The 21,487-nt window shown below is 35.7% G+C and overlaps 3 long non-coding RNA genes across 4 annotated transcripts; 2 read left to right on the top strand and 1 right to left on the bottom strand.

The window, feature by feature from the left end:
* Positions 1-4,729: 4,729 nt before the first annotated feature.
* Positions 4,730-8,354, top strand: LOC130012559 (uncharacterized). Its single transcript, XR_008788035.1, has 6 exons — positions 4,730-4,881; positions 5,780-5,833; positions 6,130-6,224; positions 6,458-6,610; positions 7,389-7,432; positions 7,960-8,354. It is a non-coding gene; the product is annotated as an uncharacterized LOC130012559 (long non-coding RNA).
* A 2,750-nt stretch (positions 8,355-11,104) lies between these two features.
* Positions 11,105-21,270, top strand: LOC126831790 (uncharacterized). Of its 2 annotated transcripts, XR_007684329.2 has the most exons (8): positions 11,105-11,331; positions 11,626-11,662; positions 12,101-12,289; positions 12,414-12,689; positions 18,282-18,414; positions 18,650-18,782; positions 19,472-19,560; positions 20,002-21,270. It is a non-coding gene; the product is annotated as an uncharacterized LOC126831790 (long non-coding RNA). The 2 variants fall into 2 exon arrangements; XR_007684328.2 differs by having other exon boundaries at positions 11,105-11,662.
* LOC126831787 (uncharacterized) lies at positions 13,618-15,230 on the bottom strand. Its single transcript, XR_007684327.2, has 2 exons — positions 14,801-15,230; positions 13,618-14,298 (listed from the first exon to the last, which is right to left on the bottom strand). It is a non-coding gene; the product is annotated as an uncharacterized LOC126831787 (long non-coding RNA).
* Positions 21,271-21,487: the final 217 nt, after the last annotated feature.

Here is a 21,487-nt window from a genome sequence, read left to right as displayed (position 1 = left end):
CAGAACGCGAAAGTCGAAAATTCGAAAAGTAGAAGTTACGACAAAATGTGAGGCGACAAGACGGTATACAAGCCAAAATCAACTCGAAAATGGGAAATTAAGATATAACACACAGCGATTTTCCTAATTTCTTATTTTCGACTTGCATTTTGGCTTGTATACCGTCTTTAATTGTCGACTTTCGACTTAGTCATATTTTTGTATTTATTGATGTCAGTAAAAAGGCGCCAACACGCTATACAAACCAAAATCAACTCGAAAATAGGAATTTATGAAATAACACACCGCGATAATAGCGTCCCTCGTTTTTTCCTAATTTCTTATTTTCGACTTGAATTTTGGCTCGTATACCGTCTTGTCGACTTTCGACTTAGTCATATTTTTGTATTTATTGATGTCAGTAAGAAGGCGCCAACACGCATAGAAATGGATAATAATTTTTATATAAAAAAAAAAATTTCATATTTTTTTCCGCCAACTGGGATATTTTATCTGCCAAAAATGTCTGATAAAAAAAAAACACACAAAAAAAACCCACCTTAGGCTACAACAATTTGATTTATTATATAGGCCTATTATAAAACAAATTTCCCTTACCGGTATATACAATATACAACAACTTACAAAATCCGTCTAACATAGGGATTGGGTGGTCTAGTGGTTTAACACGTGCGCGTGAAATCACAAGGTCTGACATTGATTCAAGTGGCGTGGTTTCGATTCCCCGCTTAAACATGACAAGTGAGTAGGGTCGCTTGTCCAACCTTGTGGGTTTTCTCCGGATACCTCAGTTTCTATCCACTGCTAAAGAATCCTACGTGCAAACGAATTATTGAAATGATTTAATTTGCAACTTGTGGATGTTAAGCCAGCCTGGAGGTCGGGTGTTCGATCCCTGCATTGGCCGAGAAAGTTCATCCCGATTTTCCGGCGGGTTCCCCCTTGTCAGTGATGCAGGACGGGGGTGGGAGGGTGGCTGACAAGGACAACTGTCTAGTTGTTCGGATGGGACCAAAAAACCGAGGTCCCGTGTACACATTGGCGTGCACGTAAAAGATCTCTTGACAGTTGGGATTCGATATAAGAGTAGGCCGTATTGCCGCTGTCCGGACAAAATTTTACTTATAGCACACTGTGTGGCGTAAGCCCGTCTTCATTAGCCCAGTTCGGGGCAGAACAGTAGGACGTTAAACCCCAATTTCATTTAATTTCCCTTTCTCCCTCTCTCTCTCTCTCATCGCCAATTTTTAAAATAAAATTACACCATGTGAGTCACTGAATAATTCTTAGTTTGTGTCGAGTGGACGTTACCCCCCCCCCCCCCCCCAATACGTTATACATTAGCGCAGTTTTGAGGTGATCCACTAAGATCAGAATTTATTTTTGTTGTCTTTAGTTATTTCAACATCTACTGAACAATATATATTCAGCCTTTACACGCCAGTCTCATCCAAGGATTTCCCTTTTTAACGTTTTGCATGTACAATAGGCCTATTCTTAATTGCAGGTACCGTAATGATCCAGAATCTGAATCCTCATAGAAATTTCAATTTTATTTGTAAGACATGCTTACAATCATTAGAGAATTTTGGCGGCGGTACCGAAACGTCACTATTCGACTCGTTCTTACATTTCTTACCCATGGTGATAATATCATTTGAAATAAAATAATAATATACAATCGGGAAAACCTGTATATTTTATATGCGGTATGAAACCACAGTAGGCCTAAATGAAATACAATTATCAATGCTCGTATTCTAATGTGACCTTGAAAGTCGACAGCACGACAGCAAGCCAAAATCATAGGTCGCTAATATCGCCTTCAATACTAGATTTTATCAAACAGACTATTTTGTTAACGCAAATTACATGTATTTAAATGCGACCTGGCAAATTGAGACTACAACAACTTCCGAGGCGAAAGTCGAAAAGTCGACAGTACGACAGATCATAGGTCGCTAATAGCACAGTGTGTTAATTTCCTAATTTCCTATTTTCGAGTTGCATTTTGGCTTGGTATGCGTGTTGGCGCCTTCTTACTGACATCAATAATTACAAAAATATGACTAAGTCGAAAGTCGACAAGACGGTATACAAGCCAAAATGCAAGTCGAAAATAAGAAATTAGGAAAAAACGAGAGGCGCTATTATCGCGGTGTGTTATTTCTAATTTCCTTTTTTCGAGTTGATTTTGGCTTGTATAGCTTGTTGGCGCCTTCTTACTGACACCAATAAACACAAAAATATGACTAAGTCGAAAGTCGAAAAAACGGTATACAAGCCCAAATGCAAGTCGAAAATAAGAAATTAGGAAAAAACGAGGGGCGCTCTTATCGCTGTGTGTTATTTCTTAATTTCCTATTTTCGAGTTGATTTTGGCTTGTATAGCGTGTTGTCGCCTCACATTTTGTCGTAACTTCTACTTTTCGACTTTTCGATTTTCGTGTTTTGAAGAGGCGAAAAGTAGAAATTATGAATGGTAGTTATAGGCTTCGAAAGATGAACCTACGTGGATCACTCACAGTAGCACCAATACGCCAATACGTGAAGCTTGTAGATGGTCGGTCAACATTCCTATTTTGTCGCATGGAGGAGATAACGTCTGAATGGTTGCTTTTGGCATCCTTCCCCAATCTCATTGCTATGCATTTCACAGTGACTGGTAATCATGTCTACTCGAATTACGCTGTTTTAAGGCCATTTTTTATACCACCATGTCTGCACCATAAAATGTCTGAGCGAAAACATCATTAGTTTAAACATATTTTATTGACACATATCAAAAGAGTCAAGCACAAGTTTCGAAAACTTAAGAGTAGCTTCCATGTATATTTTTATAACATTACAATTTTAAACAAGATAGCGAATCAATATACAGTATTATTTAAACGCTTTTTTCAGCTAATAAACAATGTAAATAAATAACTGGTAAAAAATAAATAAAGAAACTATAAATCATATCATAGTAGTTTTGAATAAAAAATGGGAAATGAATCAACATCGTGGAGTATGGTTGAACCGTGTTATGTATAGAAATAAGGTTATATTACGAACAGAGTAAGGGAATGGGGAATATAATGAATGTTATCCACCAAAGTATTGTGTAATCATTTACAGATTAAATTTTCATTGAAACCTTTCGGAACATTTTTAGAAATTCGTGAACTTCTAAGAAAAATATGTATTCATTTCATTTGATAATGTTGTATTCAATAGTTCAATGCCAATTACATCACACATAAGGGAAATAAAAAAACGGCGCTAATTCAAAACGACCAAAGCTTATATAACTGTGTAAAGTTAAAACGAACGAAAACAAATCGGCCAAAAATGTGATAAAATTTACCTAAAATACGTTAGTGGCTTCTTTTTCAACATACATTATGCAAGAGCTAGGCGTTAAATGTTATATAAATTAGACATTTATTATCATTACGAGACAATAATCAACTTTCGATACCATCGGATGCCTATAATTTTCAGCAGATTTGAATTATATCTGCTGTTCAGCGGCTATTCATGGTTAACCGTAAAATTGGATAATCGAGGCATTGTTTATTATTGTAACAACGGTAACAATGACAATCGAGGCTACGGTGTTCAATTAGTGTTCAGTAATATTGGGCTTGATTTTATACACCATGGCGAAATGGGGAACTTCGGATAAAATATTCTCCCGAATCGACAAATTTATGACGATCACGATTAGAATGCCATAAACAGTCCAAGATAAAAAAAAATATAGCCCTTGTTTGATCTTGGGACGAAATGGCGAATGAGACTATCATGAACTTTGACCCTTATCAAAGTGAAAGGTATCACAAGTAACACATAAACTGGCTAGGTTATGGTAGTTTGTCTCCTGATGTATTTGTTTGAAATATTAAATCACAAATAAATGTCAGTATTTGATGCCCACAGAGATAACAACAGAGCACAAATTTCAATTGCGTTCTGTGGCTTTAAGGAGAGCATAAAAATGATGAATCGTGTTATCAATGCGTGTTTGAAGTTGGTAGGAGTATGAAGTTAATGAGAGTATGAACTTTACGATTTTAATGGAGGCATGAAAATAACAAGTGATATTAATGGGAGCATGTTGACACGAATGTGCCGACGATTCTGTAACATAAAAAAAAGTACGGTGTTTGCCTAGCTATTCCATAAATCAGTGTATGGCGACCTTGAAATAAATTACTCATGGTTTTATATAATTGACCCTAATGGTCTTTCGTATAAGGGAAATCAAAAATCTAAGACACGACTACTGTATTTTATAAATCAGAGTATCAATTGAGAGATACAAGTTTTCAATTAAGTTATATAGACTTTTACCCGAAACCACGATCGAATGTTCCTTACCCTAGACTTAGAAGAAAAATTGACTTAATCGAAACTTGCGTATTCGAAAAATATCTACGAATCCGGGGCTATACAGTCTGTGTCGAATAAGTACAAAATATACGTTTGTTACAACACGCTAAGTGGAAGTTTTATTACTATTTCAATATGACTGGGATAGGACATATGTTTTTAGGAGTGTTTAATTAAAAATATTCTTCTCATTTTTACCCAAAAAACGGCTGACCGAATACAATATTTTATGACGGACAATAAGATTGAGACTAGTGTATTTTTATTGTTATTGAAATAAAAGCTCAATAAAAATTGAAAGTTTAAGGAAGTAATGAAAGAGGTGAAGTTGTAAATAGTATATAAAGATAAAGACAAGTTAGAGACAGTATTCACATCTTTACTGTGGTAGCCTGAACGATATCTAGTAGAATACTTAGAGAACTGATTAACTGAACCATACTTGGTATCCTTTTTGACTGAGATACAGTTAAACAACATCATACATTTTAATAATCAGCTAACGTAAGGATGTTCTCTATTTAATTATCACGATTAAGTATGACTTCTACATTTTATATTTATTTATTGTTCTATATGTATGTTTACCCATTATAGAGCATCGTATATCACTTCTCATTTGAGGGCTGCGCATACCTAGCATGTGGCAGTCGACAGTGACAGTCTATCCCATAAACTAAACTAAAGAAAACAAAATTTTTCACAGAATTTGCTGTTTCAGTTGTTCGATCATTAACATCTAGTATGTAAATCAAAATAGCGTATTTTTAAAACGGTAGCATATGCCTAGAACATCTGATACTATTATATGCAGCGATTCTCTCCCTTTTCTACCCTTCAGAATGGCCATTTATGGTCGAAAATTGTAGAGAAGAGGATTTGAATTAACTTTTTTTGCCTGGTTTTGGTAAATATAGATTGTTTGGCGGCGGAAGGAGAACAGGGGTTGGTTACGGTAAAATGCAAGGCGGATAGTTACATGTTTTAGTTTGTGTATCTTAAGATTTCATTGGTTAACCTCATATAAGTTTTGGAGCAAAGACATGGCCATTTGTTGCTCTGTAACGTTCAGCCCAATGAAACTTTTGGGAAAAGTTGGAGGAGGGCAAAGAGAGCAGAATTAGCAGTGAAGTTAATGGTGGTCTGCATCCATTTCTCAAACAAGAGTTATTTCCCATACACTGTTGGTCCACTGTTCAGAGAAATAATTGCGTTCGTGTTACTATTTCAGATGTTAAAAAATGAGTCCACTAGGTTTAATAATGGTGTGTCTTTCCTTGGTAAATTGTTTATTTGTATTATGTAAACATATCGGCAGACGTCTGCTCTCTTGAAACACAGAATAATTTGGGATGCAAGTACATGTAAAATAAAGTCATAATTGTTTCATTTTTCTTTTCAGATAAAAGATGAATTCACTGAGTTTCATTGTCTGTCTATCTCTTGTCAGTTTAAGGTAATTTAGATTTCTCTCTTTGTTTAAAATTCATTATAATAGATTAAAATCTATAGCTTAACGTAAAATTTTATTTATATTATTGTATTTTACATTTAAATATACTACAAACCGATAACTTATTTTTAACCAAAAGCATGACATTCAATAACCAATCAAGTAGTCACTCCAAAGAGCAATCACCCGAGGAACGAATGTCCGTGTTTCAATTTCACGCACTTTTAATGCATCTCAGATTCTTATCTGATTTAAATTTAAAACCATGTTCAATGATATATGTAAAATATATTTTTTAGTGTTGGTCTGACGTTTATACAACTGGATATTAATAATAATAATATGTTGACAAAAGCTGAATTTAAAGGATTGCTGGTCGTCTATGATTTAAACGGTATGGCTCAACTTTCTTTTATTTGCCATATTACTTGTTCATATACATGATGTACTGCCTTGTGTACTTTATTAAGATACAACACCAATGTGTTAGCCTACTCTAATCTAAAAAAGAAACAACTTCCAGTGTTCAAGTACAATTTTTTTGAGATTTCCGGTTCCTAACGACAATGTTTTTCCGATATACTTACATTTCGAATTATTCCATAATATTGTATTTATATATTCTAGGTGACAATGAAATAACATTAATAGAGATAATGGCTTCTACCAATTTAAATAGCACACAGGCCCAGGCTATATTAGATAAATATGATACTAATGCTGATGGTAAAGTACATGATATAGAACTTGATGATATTTTTGCTAAAAGCGATTTAAACCGTAAGTTGTTCAACCCATGCTTTCACTTTATTAAAGGACAATTAGTGCAATTATAATAATACATATATACAACATATTCAAAAACAATTTTCAACCAGCTCAATCCTCCCATGTGTCCATTCACCAGAACTATTCCCTTCAGTCAAACAGTAATAATTATGTTAATGGTGAATGCGCCACCCATAAAATAAACTTCCGATGTATGGGTAAAATTGCTTTTATCTTTATTTTTGAGAGAGAGAGTGAGAAATGAGGATTAACGTCCACTCGACACAAATTAGGTAATTTCTGAACAAACATATGCGCCAATTTTATTTCAATAATTCACTTGCGCGTATGGGTCTTTAGCAGTGGGTGAAAACCGAAGGTCCCGGAGAACCCTACTCCTTGTCACATACAGCTGGAATCGAAACCACGCCAGTTAATGATACAACGCGCACGCGCTAACCATTCGGCCACCCAAGCCCCCACTTTATTTTTAAAGACTTCGAATCGAATGGCATCACAAGATACGGGAGGTAACGGAGTAACTCTTGTATTCTACTTGAGCGTATTTGTTTTTCCAATCACAAAGGGAGCGAGCTTCGTATGCTACGTAATTACATTGTTCTAGATTAGTAGCTAAGTTGTCATGGAAATGAATTAGTCGAAACGTCCATTTAAAGTCAAAGTATTGTAACACACACTAACACGGAATTGCTCGTTTAAATAGTAATATGTATTACATAAGAACAGTTTTTATGTTATTTCATTTGTTGTTGTTGGGGTTTTTTTTCAGAGGACAAGGAATTGTCCTTGGCAGAATTCAATGCTATAGACGCAGTAAGTTAATTTCTGTTATTCTTAACTCACCATCTCTTCTATGTTTGTTTCGATTGTTCTCTTTTATACAGTTGTTATTAATTTAGTTTTGTCTTCTTCGTTTGGTTCCCAGTGGAACCTATGGTTTTCACAGTAGATTCTCGTCGATCATGTTTTAAAGTTACTTTCTGTATTTCTCCCAATGATATACCAATGGTCTTTAATTTAGTGTCCAGTTTTCTTCTTCGGGTTGTCACTGAACGTCCTGACTTTCAAATATCACGTAGGTTCTGCTCTATTGTTGGACATATCCTTCTGAGAAAATTGTTATTGAATACCTGTGCCTTGAAGGGTGGCAGCGCAAAGATTTTCCCAGCGAGATACTCTATTTGTAGTATGTCTTGGATAAGTAACATAATGAACATAAAAAAATGTATCTTAGCATCAATCATAAATTGGAAAGATTACTCCATAAAATTGGATAAGGGGAGCCTCGCCAATCAACTGATTTGTATTATTTTAATCAGTCGTATTTTACTATATTTTAGACGGATTCCACAAAAGCAGCAGCTTCGGGTGTAGCAGCTGTACCAATGGTCGTAGCAATACCAGCCGCCGTAGCAATACCAATGCCAGCAACCGTAGCAATACCAGCAGCCACAGTAGTGGGAGCAACCACAGAAATGCCAGCAGCCGGAGCAGCACCGGGGACCCGGGCTCCTTAAATAGACAACGAAGTAAATGTGACAATTGCCGGTTAACATCAGTCCATCGAGGAATCAAACTGTTTACTCGTATTTCATATTATAGATTCGATATCAATCTTCACAAAATCAAAGTTTTACGATAGGTACTCGTCTTAATTCAGAGGTAGGCAGAAATATGTCGACATTGTGAAATGATTATCACAAATAAACATGAAATAAATGATGTTAAACATTAATACATGTGTATTTTTAATTATTGACAGTATGGATTATGAAAAATAAACAGCGATGCCTGTAACTAAATCCAGTTATAATAACATCTTTATTTCGTTCCGGTTTAATATTATTTTAAAATTATTTTACCCCTTATATCATAAGTTACTCTCAAAATGGACAATATTTTGTTTGAAATCAGTGTACAAATTTATTCCTCTCTCCAAATTACGGAGTGAAGCCCCCGAGACAATTTTACTAGTTTTGAGCGTATTTCGGACCTTTGGCACACCTTGGAAGGCTTCCTAAGGAACCATCCATATCATTCAATCGTATAGACCCTTGCCAGAAATTTTTGCCTACAAGGGCGCCCCTACTCAAAGGTGTGCACGTGCCCCCACCACCAACCATTGTATTGTGAACAGAAAGTCAACAACATCCCGCAGAGGCCATAACAACTGCCCAGTGGGTAACACCCAAAAGTCAGTAACGGACCAACATTTGGCTGTCCAGCAGATTATACCCAGCGACAAACAGTGTCACTGGTGAACCTACGTGGAAGACTCACAGTAGTACCAAGACGCATGGGGGAGATAACGTCTCAATGGGTGCTTTTGGCATCCTTCCCCAATCTCATTGCTATGTATTTCCCAGTGACTCTGGTAATCATTCTTACTCGAATTGGCGCGTTAGTCCGGCAGCAGGTCGACAAACCTGGGAATATAAGCCACCTAATGCTTTTTGATGGAATATATATCTTCAGTATGTGCAGATTCAGAATCCGGATGATGCCACCCTGGCACCCTTGGGGAAATTTAAATAATCAAGATGGCCGCCAAGAGGCATTTTCTGGATATTTAGTTGGGTAAAATATGTGACAGATTCTCTCGGTTTAAAGATGGGTATTCCTCCTAAAAGTGACGGCTAATTCAAAATCGTGGCTTATTTTTGAATTAAACTTATAAAGTTCTATAAAAAGGTGTGAAATATATGGAAATATAGGTTTTCGGTGTATTATATATCTTCAATATGTGTAGTTCAGAATCCGTATGTTGCCACCTTGCGATGGTATCCTTGGGGAAATTAAAATATTCAAGATGGCCGTCATGGTTATATACTTTAATTTAATTAAATGGGGTACAATTCGGGACAAATACTCTCGAACCTTGGTATGAAGGTGGTTTCTGTAAGAATTTGACCCTAAAAGTGACGGCTAATTCCGTTAGGGGGCCAAATTCACAATGGCGGCTCGTTTTTATACGTCCGCCCGGACTTCTGGTGGTCCGTCTGTACGTCCACAGTTTGTTTGTGGACACTCTACAGGTCACAATTCTTATCCAATTTTAACGAAACTTGAAACATGGGTGTATCTCCAAAAGATCTCATGTGGACGTATATCGCCAGTGTCCGCCCGGACGTCTGGTGGTCCGTCTGTACGTCCACAATTTGCTTGTGGACACTCTACAGGTCACAATTCTTATCCTATTTTAACGAAACTTGAAACATAGGTGTATCTCCAAAAGATCTCGGTTGGCATGTATCGGATCGAAACTTCATGGATTATGGCCCCTGATTGTACGAAAAATCACATTTTTAGCTTGTGGATACTCTAGAGGTCACAATTATTAACTGATTTTAAAAAAAAACGTTCGAATATATCACCATTACACCGTAATGTTGGTTGAGTTCGAATTTCGCGCATATCGGACCATATCTTCCTGGATTATGGCCCCTGATTGTACCAAAAATCATACTATATTTTTAGCTCGTTTTCTGTCCATCTCTTGCAAAATGTGGGCGTATCTTGCATGGCAACCGCTTCTTTTACACTGAAAAAACACTTGTGTTGGATCTCAACACAAGTACTTGTGTTAAAACTAATCTACACAAGTTATGTGTTGTTTTGCATTGCATTAACACAAACTTGTGTCGATTTATAAAATCTTGTGTTTTTTTCATATCATTAACACAAGTAATGTGTACCTTCCAAGATTTGTTTTCTTTTTTAAAAAAAAACTCCATACAAAGTCTGAATTCGGGAGTCGTCAAGTTTTAAGAAAAGTAATAAAGGGCTTAATTCACATCTCGAAAATCACATGCTGTTCTTCACTGGAAGGGTGTGAGTACCAATTAATCAGACAATTGCCAGACAGACTTGAATGTTAATTGATGTTAAGTTGTCTGTATAGTTAAAATGTCTGTCTTTTTTTATTGACCCAATAAACTGATAGATCAAATGAATATATAGTGTACATGTGATTTTCAGCACCCTGGTGTTTTCGAAAATTGATTCAATGTACAATGAACAAAAAAAATGAGTAAAACTCTTAATAATGTAATTGGTTGATGTAATCGAAATTGGACAGTATTGGTTAACTGAAAAGTAACCAATCAAATTTAATTGATCATCCACGTGTATCTCATAATCGACTTATTGATATAATGGTTCTCCAAGTTATCTATACTTTTTGTCTGCGATATCACTTCGGTGGAAGCGGACGTAAAATACAACTAACTAAGAAGAAGTATCTAAACTTTAGTCATTGCGACAAATTCTTTCTTTGATATTATATCAGCGACATTCAGTTAGATAGATGTAGTGAAGTTAGCATCAACAGGGTGCTTTAGCCGTGATATTTTAAAACAAAATTATAATGGTCACATAGAATACCAGACCGCAGGTTTGTAAATTTTTACAAAAAATAAAACCGTGTATTTAATTTAGCATGTATATATTGCTTCTATTGTATATAATAATTCGTTTCGTTTAAAACAGTCAGATTTAGAACTACTGCCACTGACTGCACCGGAAGTCTATTTATATAATGGCGCCACAAAGAAAATTTTTTTGATGTGTTCTAAAAGTGTTCCGCTAATTCAGCAATCTAATGAATCTGTCTTAATTTTTCTGAAATCGTGCTTAATTATTATTAGCTAATCGGCGCTACACCGTTGTTCAAATACTTATAATTGCAAGAAACCCCCGACTAGGACCAGCAGGTAAGAATCTGTCTTGATTTTATAGTAATACCCGGTTGCAATTATTGGCCGCCATCTTTGATTTTTATAGACGTTCGGGCAAAAAGAGAAATGTATATCCAGACATGGACTATAGCTAGATACTAACTTTTGTGTTAGTTGTTTAGTTGAAATGTAATCTTATTTCTGTAAAAGAAAAAAACAACAACAAACAAATCAGCCTTTTTTTTATATCAATGTCATCAATGTGTAGGCCTAATATTAGACTTTCAATGATTCAGAAGTTTCTCTACAGTTTCGTTATTTTTTTTCCAGTCATTGATGTTAGCATGTACTACACAAAGAAAAACAGGTAACAGAATTTCATTTCCTTTTAATATATCTTTTTAATAATGGCCAATAATTGTTATTGTATGTAACACGAAAAGTATTTATCTCTGTAGAGAGAGGGCGAGTAAATGGGGTTTAAAGTTCACTAAATTCACTTGACACAAACTATGCCATTCATTTCCTTGTATTAAATTGGTCGAATCAAGTAGGTCCATGCTATATATATGTCCTAGAATCAAGTAGGACAGGTAGTCTTCTTCCGTTTCCGCCCTTTTTCTGAACACTGTCTCATTCTATTGCCATCTGTGTATGTTGTGTTATATTAATTCTGCATAATTAACTCTAGTTAACCTAGTTAACTCTATAATAATAAATGAATTTAATATATAAATAAATAAATAAAATATAAATAAACCAATAATATATTTGTAGTTTAATATGTTTTATCTTATCATTACAGGCAAAGCATGAAGCCAAAGGAAATGTTTTTACCAAGGCATGTTCCTCAATAGCGGAGAGAGTTTTATCCAGTGTCGGTTCTGCAGAAGAACCCATTCATAGCAGACCACCCATTGCAGCACTTGTAAGGTCGCTATAAAGAACCCGACAGACTCTGCGACCAAAAGATCCCACTGACGTGTCGTCAAGCGTAAGTACTCATGCAATTAAATACCCATGTATATAAGAATTTATTAACATGTAATTAAATGTACAATTTTATTTATTTATTAACATATACTTAAATGTACTTTTTTATTTATGTTTTGTTTTAGCTTGACGAAGATTTCATCGATCAAAGTGCACCGGGATTTTATCAAAAAAGAGTAAAAGTTGGGGAAAGGCGCCATCACATTTTTTGTACTGATAGACAGATGCAACTACTCGCACGCGCAAAAACTTGGTATATGGATGCAACTTTTCAGGTGGTGAACAAGCCATGGTCTCAGCTGTTTTCCATCCACGCCTTCATTAAGACTGGAGAGACCACCCGACAGTTACCATTGGTGTTTTGTGTAATGTCGGGTAAAAGCCAAGACGACTATTATAAGGTAAATAGCACTTACTGATTGAATTACTATTAATAGTAAAAAAGGACTATTATTTGGGACCTTGAAATTGTCACAAATGGGTCGCACTAACAGCGACATTTGTTTCAGGCATATTTGTTTCATCGGTGACACGTCTGGTGTCATGTGAATGCAACGACAACAGCCTGGTTGATTGATTTGTTGATTGGAGTTCAGATGTCTACATTAAAATCGACCACTTTCAGGTTGCCGTATTCACGGCCAGGCAAGACCGACTTGAAATTTCTAGAAATTTTTCTGGGGGAGACAGGCCCCAACAAATCCCCCGACGGTGCGTTTCACGACTTTGGCGCAAGACGGTGACCTTGAAGAGACGTCGAAAACCATTTAATAGACATAGTAAAAGTCATATCTTATGAGATTATCGCTGGTCTTGTCAGAAAATGCTATTTCATATATGACCAGTTTGTGTTTGAAAAATTTAATTATTTATTCTCCCACCATTAAAGCACACTAATTACGAAATATCGCTCTCAGAAACTTTATGGTTTCTTTTGCAATTTGTTTGGGGTAAGACGTTATATAAATAATATCAATCTGTCTACCACACAAATTTAACAGATACAAATGCATGTTATTCCACAGGTAGACAGACAGGGCCTCCTTTGAAGGGACTCAGTGAAGGGAACGCGGTTGGTTTAGAGTTTGTCTGACCCCTTTGAATATTTGCGTCTCATCTCCAATGAAAACAATCATGTTGCTCTCATGCTGTTCTCAACCAGAATCAAACATATATCGTACCTGAGATTTGTTAGCATGTTCCACACAACCCAACATTTATCGGCACCGGGATTAAGGGTGTATATCTTTGTTTCTAACGCTTATTGGGAATACGCCACGGAAACTACAATAAAAACTTATTTACAAAAACATTCTAAAGAGGGCAAACTGACATATTTCAAGCTTTACTGTATTTAAAGAAATAATTTAAATCAGCCGGCTGAAACCCCGTCTCCGCTATTTGTTCAGTCATTCTTTAGGTATAGTGCCAGTTTCCACCGACAATGATATTGCAAACAAGTGTCCAATCTATAAAAGCATACATTCCTACAAAATGTTTCTTTAGTCAAGTGAAACAATAAATTCATAACTATGCGAGGGTGTGGTGAGTAAATTCGTGGTAACAAGTGTAAATAGGCTAATGTGACATAGAACAAGGTCACATTGATGTTGACAAATACGTAAGACGATATGAACATCAACTAAAAAGATATGTAATGTGATTCAGCTGCAAGGTGATATATGCATATATGCAGCATAGATAATTAAAACTTCTATTCAAGTTAAACCAACTGTATCTATTTATTTAAGTCTTACGTCGAGCTGAATACATTTTATGATTTATTTTCATCTATTGGTGGTTAACAGTGTGTAACTAAAAACTAAAATTGGATCTTATTATTGCCAATGATATAATGTACATGTAATAGCAAGTGTATATATATTTTTTGTTCAGTCTGTACACAGTAACATATCTGAGAACCATATTATTATCATTTCTGCCCAAGGCTCCCTGTGCCTTATAGTTAGCAGTGATACAAGGCAATTACCAATTTTCCATGTTCTTGGCCTGAAGAAATAAAATAATAAAAGTCAAGTTTTTATTATTATGCAAGTGGAAAAATACAATTATTCATAGTATGATTTGAATAAATACAACTGATTTGAAGTTGGAATTATTATTTGTCTAAGATGACTGGGCATTTACAAATTGAAATAGCTACTCTTCATCAAGAAAATACATGAATATTTTTCCCAATTCACCTGGATTTTATTGTAGGTCTTTGTACGTGAAATAGCTTTATTTAACGTCCGCTACCACCGAAGTGATATTGCAGAAAATTAACAAATTCGGATTCCCTTTTAAAGGAAATTGACTGCACTATCGCTGGATTGTATTATATAGGTCATGTCAGTTTTTTTCAAAATGGCGCCCAAAACACAAAACAAACATTGCAATTCAGGGCTGACTGGTGTCGAGGCTGTATCCTAAGAATGATTTTTTGAATATTTAATCACACAGAAACACAAGTATGCACATGCAGTTATGATATAATATTAAATTAGCTTACCTCAAATACCTCGAAATATACTGTTTGGTCAGTTTGTCCGCCCGCCATATTTCTATTAGTCACACATCCTTCGGCCAATTAAAATGGACGTATATTTTGTTTTAACCGAAACGAAAAATTTGCGTTATAAATAGTAAACGAGCTTGATTGACCGACCACTGCTAATGTTTTTTCGTGAAACGGTATAACTGCAATCAACACACGGCCGCCATTCTCGATGATTGACAACTCACGTTTTTCCTCATCCACCAAAGAACCGTTAGGTTTCTTTGAACATACTGTAATAACATTGGGATTATCAGTTAATCAGCTTTAATTATCCCGCTTTGATCGTTGCCATTTCTTATATTTTCCACAAAAAACTTTGCCTTGTACACACTAATTTATCAATTGGTATTGCCATCTACGACAAGCATGTCAACGTGCAGCTCACGGATTATGGTTAACAATTTCTAGGGGCTTGTAAAAAAAGATTGCATGTCGTGTAAATATTTATTTTGTTTTTTGTGTAGGTCATTTTCAAATAAATTCATCAGCATATTATTCGTTTTAAATAAATATAAAACTTTTATGAGAAACGATGATTATCAAAGAACCGTAAGTGCAACTAATGTTTTATCGTTTGGTTGAGCCTTTTACTAACCACGTGTTTCATGTTAATAAATATTTTCTTTCGTGTTTTGTTTGAATTGGCCTATTTCTAATAAATTATCCCGAGTCCCAAACGTCGTTAACCCGAGTCCCAAACGACGTATACTAAAGTCCCAAACGTCGTATACCGGAGTCCCAAATGTCGTGGTCATATTTTTTTGAGTCCCAAATGACGCGAGTCCCAAATGACGTGAGTCCCAAATGACATGTAATCAACCTAGAGTTGTTGTTAGTGTTTGTCGGATAGATCCTTTATACTTACTGGCGCTAGGTAATTTCGAGGCTAATATTGTTCAATTTTATTTGAATGATTTGCTTGCGCGTACCGTAGGAGTGTATTAGAAACAGTGTTTGCGCAGGTTCGAGAACGGCTGAAGAACATGAAAACACTTTCATGAGTCTCGAACATGAGAGAACGGTATCCATGGTAACAAGATGAATTAAATTTATACAATCTGTTACGATAACTTGTTTAGTATTTACTTCGCTATTAAGCATAATTTTGATAAATTATGACACCGTTTTACTCCTTTTCAATTCTTTGGATGACGATTACATCACCTTTTGATACGCCCTCGTCCGTAGGTTTGTCCGTCGTCTACAGAACTGATTATTTTGAAATTGATATGTTGTTTATTTTAATGAGATGAATCCTATTTAATTTCAATAATTTCTGTTAGTTTCTTCTGGAGTTATGGCCCTTGTTTCACTTTGTGAAATTCATTTGAATCTTTTAAATTAGTGAAACGAAGACGTCTATTAAATTTCTGCGATTTCTGTGAATTATGTCTAGAGTTGTGGCCCTTGTTTCACTTTTTCGAACCTTGTGAACGCGCGAACAACAAAATTATCATCCGATTTGTATGAAAATTGTATGCATTATTTAAATTAGTAAAACACAAAACAATAAAATCTGTGAAATTTCAACAATTAAGGCCCTTGTTTCAGTTTGTAGAACCTTTGTAAACCCACAAACGACGAAAATTATAATCTTGTATGAAATTTTCTTGTAAATGCCCACATTACCTACAAAAGAATGAATATGCGACAATCCCTGTTGACTGCGCAAACGATTAAACTGCTGTGGGCATATGTTTCGTTGCCTGACAACCTAACTTACTTGATGTTATACTGGCCACATACTACATCCAATTTTCGAACGGTATTAAACTTTTAAATTAATAAATGCACCCATGATGCTGTTTTCTCAGCAGTTATCGATGCGTCGACCTTTGTAAACCCACAAACGACGAAAATTATAATCCTGTATGAAATTTTCTTGTAAATGCCCACATTACCTACAAAAGAATGAATATGCGACAATCCCTGTTGACTGCGCGAACGATTAAACTGCTGTGGACATATGTTTCGTTGCCTGGCAACCTAACTTACTTGATGTTATACTGGCCACATACTACATCCAATTTTCGAACGGTATTAAATTTTTAAATTAATAAATGCACCCATGATGCTGTTTTCTCAGCAGTTATCGATACGTCGACCATGTTTGTTCTCCCTCACACCAGCTATGAGGTAGTGTGGGATTTGAGAACGGGAATGTGTTCGTGAACGCATTCCAGACTGCTCAAGTCCGACAAGAACCCATTCTCCGTCCGTTCTCTGCACCGGAACACTGTTTCGAATACACCCTAGGGGTATTTTGCAAAGGGAGGAAACCGGAGGACCCGGAGAAAACCCACAAGGCTGGACAGGCGACCCTATTCCTAGTCACATTCAAGTGGGGAATCACATAATAATGGCCTATTTCAAATAAGGTATTTGCATATAAACAAAGTAGGCTTACAGCCTCTTTCAAATGTGATATTTGCATATAAAGAAAGTACAAACTTAAATCGTCAGTGCTGGATAAACTAGCCAAAGGGTTTGGCTGAATCAATTGGCGCTAAACTTCACCTAGTTTATCCACTGACATACGCCCGAATCAAACATGTTTGATATATTTGGCCGAATTGTATTTGAGTGGTGTGTCCGCTTCGCCGAAGCATTCGTCTGATTTTAGAATTCATTAGCCAATCACCACTCATTCATATCGAGTGGGTATCGCAAACTAGCAGTCGAACTGTGACACGGGTGCTACAGCCAACAAATTCCAACTACCATACTATCGGCTTAAATGCACGCCAATGGGACCTCAGGTTTTGTGTTCCATTGAAACGACTAGAAATGAAATGAAATGGGGTTTAACGTCCTACTGTTTTGCTCCGAACTGGGCTAATGAAGACAGGCATACACCACACAGTGTGCTATGAGGGAAATTTTGCCCGGACAGCGGCACTGCGGTGTATCGAATTCCAACTGTCAAGGGTTTATTTACGTGCACGCCAACGTGTACACGGGACCTCGTTTTTTCATTTCATCCGAATGACTAGACAGCTGTCCTTGTCAGGCCCTCCGTCCTGCATCACTGACAAGGGGGAACCACGCCGGGAAATCTGGGTGAACTTTCTCGGCCAATGCAGGGATCGAACACCCGACCTCCAGGCTAGCGAGCCAGCGTCTTACCCACTTAGCCACCATGACGACTAGGCATGGAATCCATGCTGAAAAATTCAAATGAGCTTTCTCGGTCAACACTGAGAGCGAACCCGCAACCTCCAGGGTACCATGCCAGTGCCTTACACACTAAGCCACATGACTCTCTTCTAATTACTGTGACAGTCCAGTCACATGACAAACAAGGGTTATTAAAACAGATTTTCAAGGCTTGGGTAAGATCTTCGGGATTCAAATGGTTTTAGATATCACACAGTTTGTATATGGTAAGGTATCTTAAACAGTTTATTACATGTCACATATTCATATTTTTCAGTTTCCATATTAGATGCCATAGCAAATCAAAGATCATATAATAAAACAAGTCAAAAAACCCAAATATGGAAAAAGAAAGAACTGAAGAAATGGTGATTTGAGCACCTATGCTTTCTCATAGGTGTTTTTGGAGGGTGAGTGTTCAATTCTAATAGAAAAGATTGTTGTTATGGTATTTTAGAATCTCACCATAATGTGTTTGGCACAATATATCCCGGTTGGAGCTGATGTGACATAAACCTCCATTTCATTTTGTTGTTTTGAAATTTAAAATTCAGTTTAGTATAGTAAATTTGTACACGTACAAAGTTTGTGTATGGTAAGGTATCTTAAACAGTTAATTACATGTCACATATTCATATTTTTCAGTTCCCATATTAGATGCCATAGCAAATCAAAGATCATATAATAAAATAAGTCAAAAAACCCAAATATGAGAAAAGAAAGAGCTGAAGAAATGGTGATTTGAGCACCTATGATTTCTCATAGGTGTTTTTGGAGGGTGAGTGTTCAATTCTAATAGAAAAGATTGTTGTTGTGGTATTTTAGAATCTCACCATAATGTGTTTGGCACAATATAGCCCGGTTGGAGCTGATGTGACATAAACCTCGATTTCATTTTAATATTTTGAAATTTAAAATTCAGTTTAGTATTGTAAAACTGTACACGTACATGTATGTGCACAGACAGAATCTTACTTATGTCCAGATACATGTAGATATGACTATCTCATCTGTGGGGACCCATGGTGACCAAGTGGGTTAGACACTGGTTTGCATATCTTAAGGTCGCGGGTTTGCAGTAAGACAATGCAGTACGGAGGGCCTTACAAGGACAGCTGTCTAGTCGTTCAGATTGAACAAAAAAACGTGGTCCCGTGTACACATTGGCGTGCATGTAAAAGAGCCCCTGGCAGTTAGAATTTGATACAAGAGTAGGCCTTAGGGTCACGGTACCCGGCAAAATTTCTCTCGTGGCACACTGTATGGCATATGCCCAACCTCATTAGCCCAGTCGAAGCTGAACAGTAGGACGCCAAACCACATTTCATTTCATTTTTTTCATTTTGTCTCATCTGTGACAAAGCAAACCAACACATTACAATACAATTTAATTAAATTAAAACTTTCGTCTATTTAAATATTGAATCGATTTAAGTCAACTAAAACATAGTATGTTTTTTTTCTCAGTTAACTACATCAGAAAGATCAAGACAGTTGGAAATGGCTATTCATATTATGGAAACTTTTTCTCACAGAGCTTGATAATCAGGTAAAATGTAAGTAACATACATATTTGTATTTTTAATCATCAACTAGTTCTACACACTTGATTGGTAATCTAGTTATTCTTCTTGGGGCAATGCCTAGGACTCTCCTATTCAAGTCTTGGCATTCTTGATTTTTGACAATCACATCCATTGATTTTCTTCAAGTTGTGATAGACCCTATGTGTATTTTTACAGTAAATAGCAGTATAAAAATGGACAATATTTTACTTTTCAAATAGATTTTAATAGGTAATATCCAATTTGTTGTCGATGGAAATAAAATATAATAATCTGCCTGGGTCTGTTACTGGACAAGACACAATAAGTGTTACCCAAAGATGAAACAAAATAGAGACTCAGTCTCGATGTGGCAAAATAAATTGTTTATTTAAACATTGTGAACCATAAATAGTAAGAAAGTATTCTTATTGCCTACTTTTTATTTTTTAGGCTGGAAGATTATTTGATGTATGATAACAACAAGAGATCCCAAGCATCAATTTATTTTATAATTCTGGAAAAGAATGCATTTGACCCAATTTTTGAATATTTTTTTTTGTTTTTACTGTTAAATATTCATCCCAAACACAATTAGATTTTAATTCTCTACAGAAATTTATGTATAATATAGAATGTAAAGTGACATATAAATCACTTAGAATTTGGTCGGAAATCATAAAGTATTTAATAGGCATAGTCTAGAAACCAAATGTAGATCGAATATACCCAGAATTACAAAAAACCTTGACCTACATTAAGGTGACTTTCCCTTGCTTATGAAATGAAATAGGGTTTAATATCCTACTTTTCTGTGTTATTATGGTGATTCTGCCCTACAACCTACTCTTATATCAAATATTTCAACTGTCAAGGGTTGTTTAAAGGGAACCCAGGAGGGCCGAATGGTTAACACACGCACATTGGATCAGAAGGGTCTGTCATTGAGTCAGATAATTCAATTGTCAAGGGTTCTTTAAAGTAAACGCAGTGGGGGTAGTTTCAATTCTGGGCTTATACCCAATTATCCCTTGCCATGTCCTACACTACTGACGTGTGGGAACTATGTCGGAAAATCCAGTTGAAATTTCTCGGCCAATGCACTCACTGAACCACAGTGGCTCCTCCTTGCTTTTGACTTGATATTATTTATATATATTTTGTACATATTATTTAATGTTTGCGATTTTCTCTGATATTTTTTTATTTTTCAATCCTGTAATCTTGATGCTTTGCTCCTTTTATGTACAAAATATTCATTTTGTTTGTTGTTTTTTTTTTAATGAGGAAAAGGTTCTACATCATTTTATTACTCCTGCAAAATAGTGCATTTTTCTTTTGTTAGTTTTCTGTGTATGCTAGTTATTTCTAGATGCCTCACAAATCACTTGTAATATGACTTTGTAGCACTTTTCAGTTTCTGAAAGTATTTCAATTTAGTGCATAATTAATCTAATTAGGGCTTGGTTTGGATGTTATTAAATTTAGATATATTTGAATTATATATTGTTGGGGTATGGGGTAGGGATCTTTCTTTACTCAGTTCTTGTTTTCGGGTAAAGAAAAAATTAAATAGCTATTTTGTATTTTGTGATGTGGGGGGAGGGGGGCAAAGTATAACAAAATTTTTATTAGTATTAGAATTATATCTCTGTTTTTCTGTTAACATTTCAAATGATGTCTATTTAGTTTTGATTTGGTGGTGTTAATTTACTTTTTCCTATCATTTTATGAATAAATGATAATTTAACAAATAAAATTATTGTTACCTCATTTATCAAACTTTACAGGTTAAACAGAGCAAAAAGGGGTGGGGGGGGCTGCATGGGAAAGATTGCTAAATTGAGGGAAAATAAAACACAAGTTTTTGTTGGTGGTTATACACAAGTTTTTATGAAACCACACAAGTTTCAGAAATTTCAACACAAGTTTCAGAAAT

The sequence above is a fragment of the Patella vulgata genome, chromosome 1, assembly GCF_932274485.2.
Source record: "Patella vulgata chromosome 1, xgPatVulg1.2, whole genome shotgun sequence".
Taxonomy (NCBI): Eukaryota; Metazoa; Mollusca; class Gastropoda; family Patellidae; genus Patella; species Patella vulgata.
This window is presented reverse-complemented; position numbering and strand designations above follow the sequence as displayed.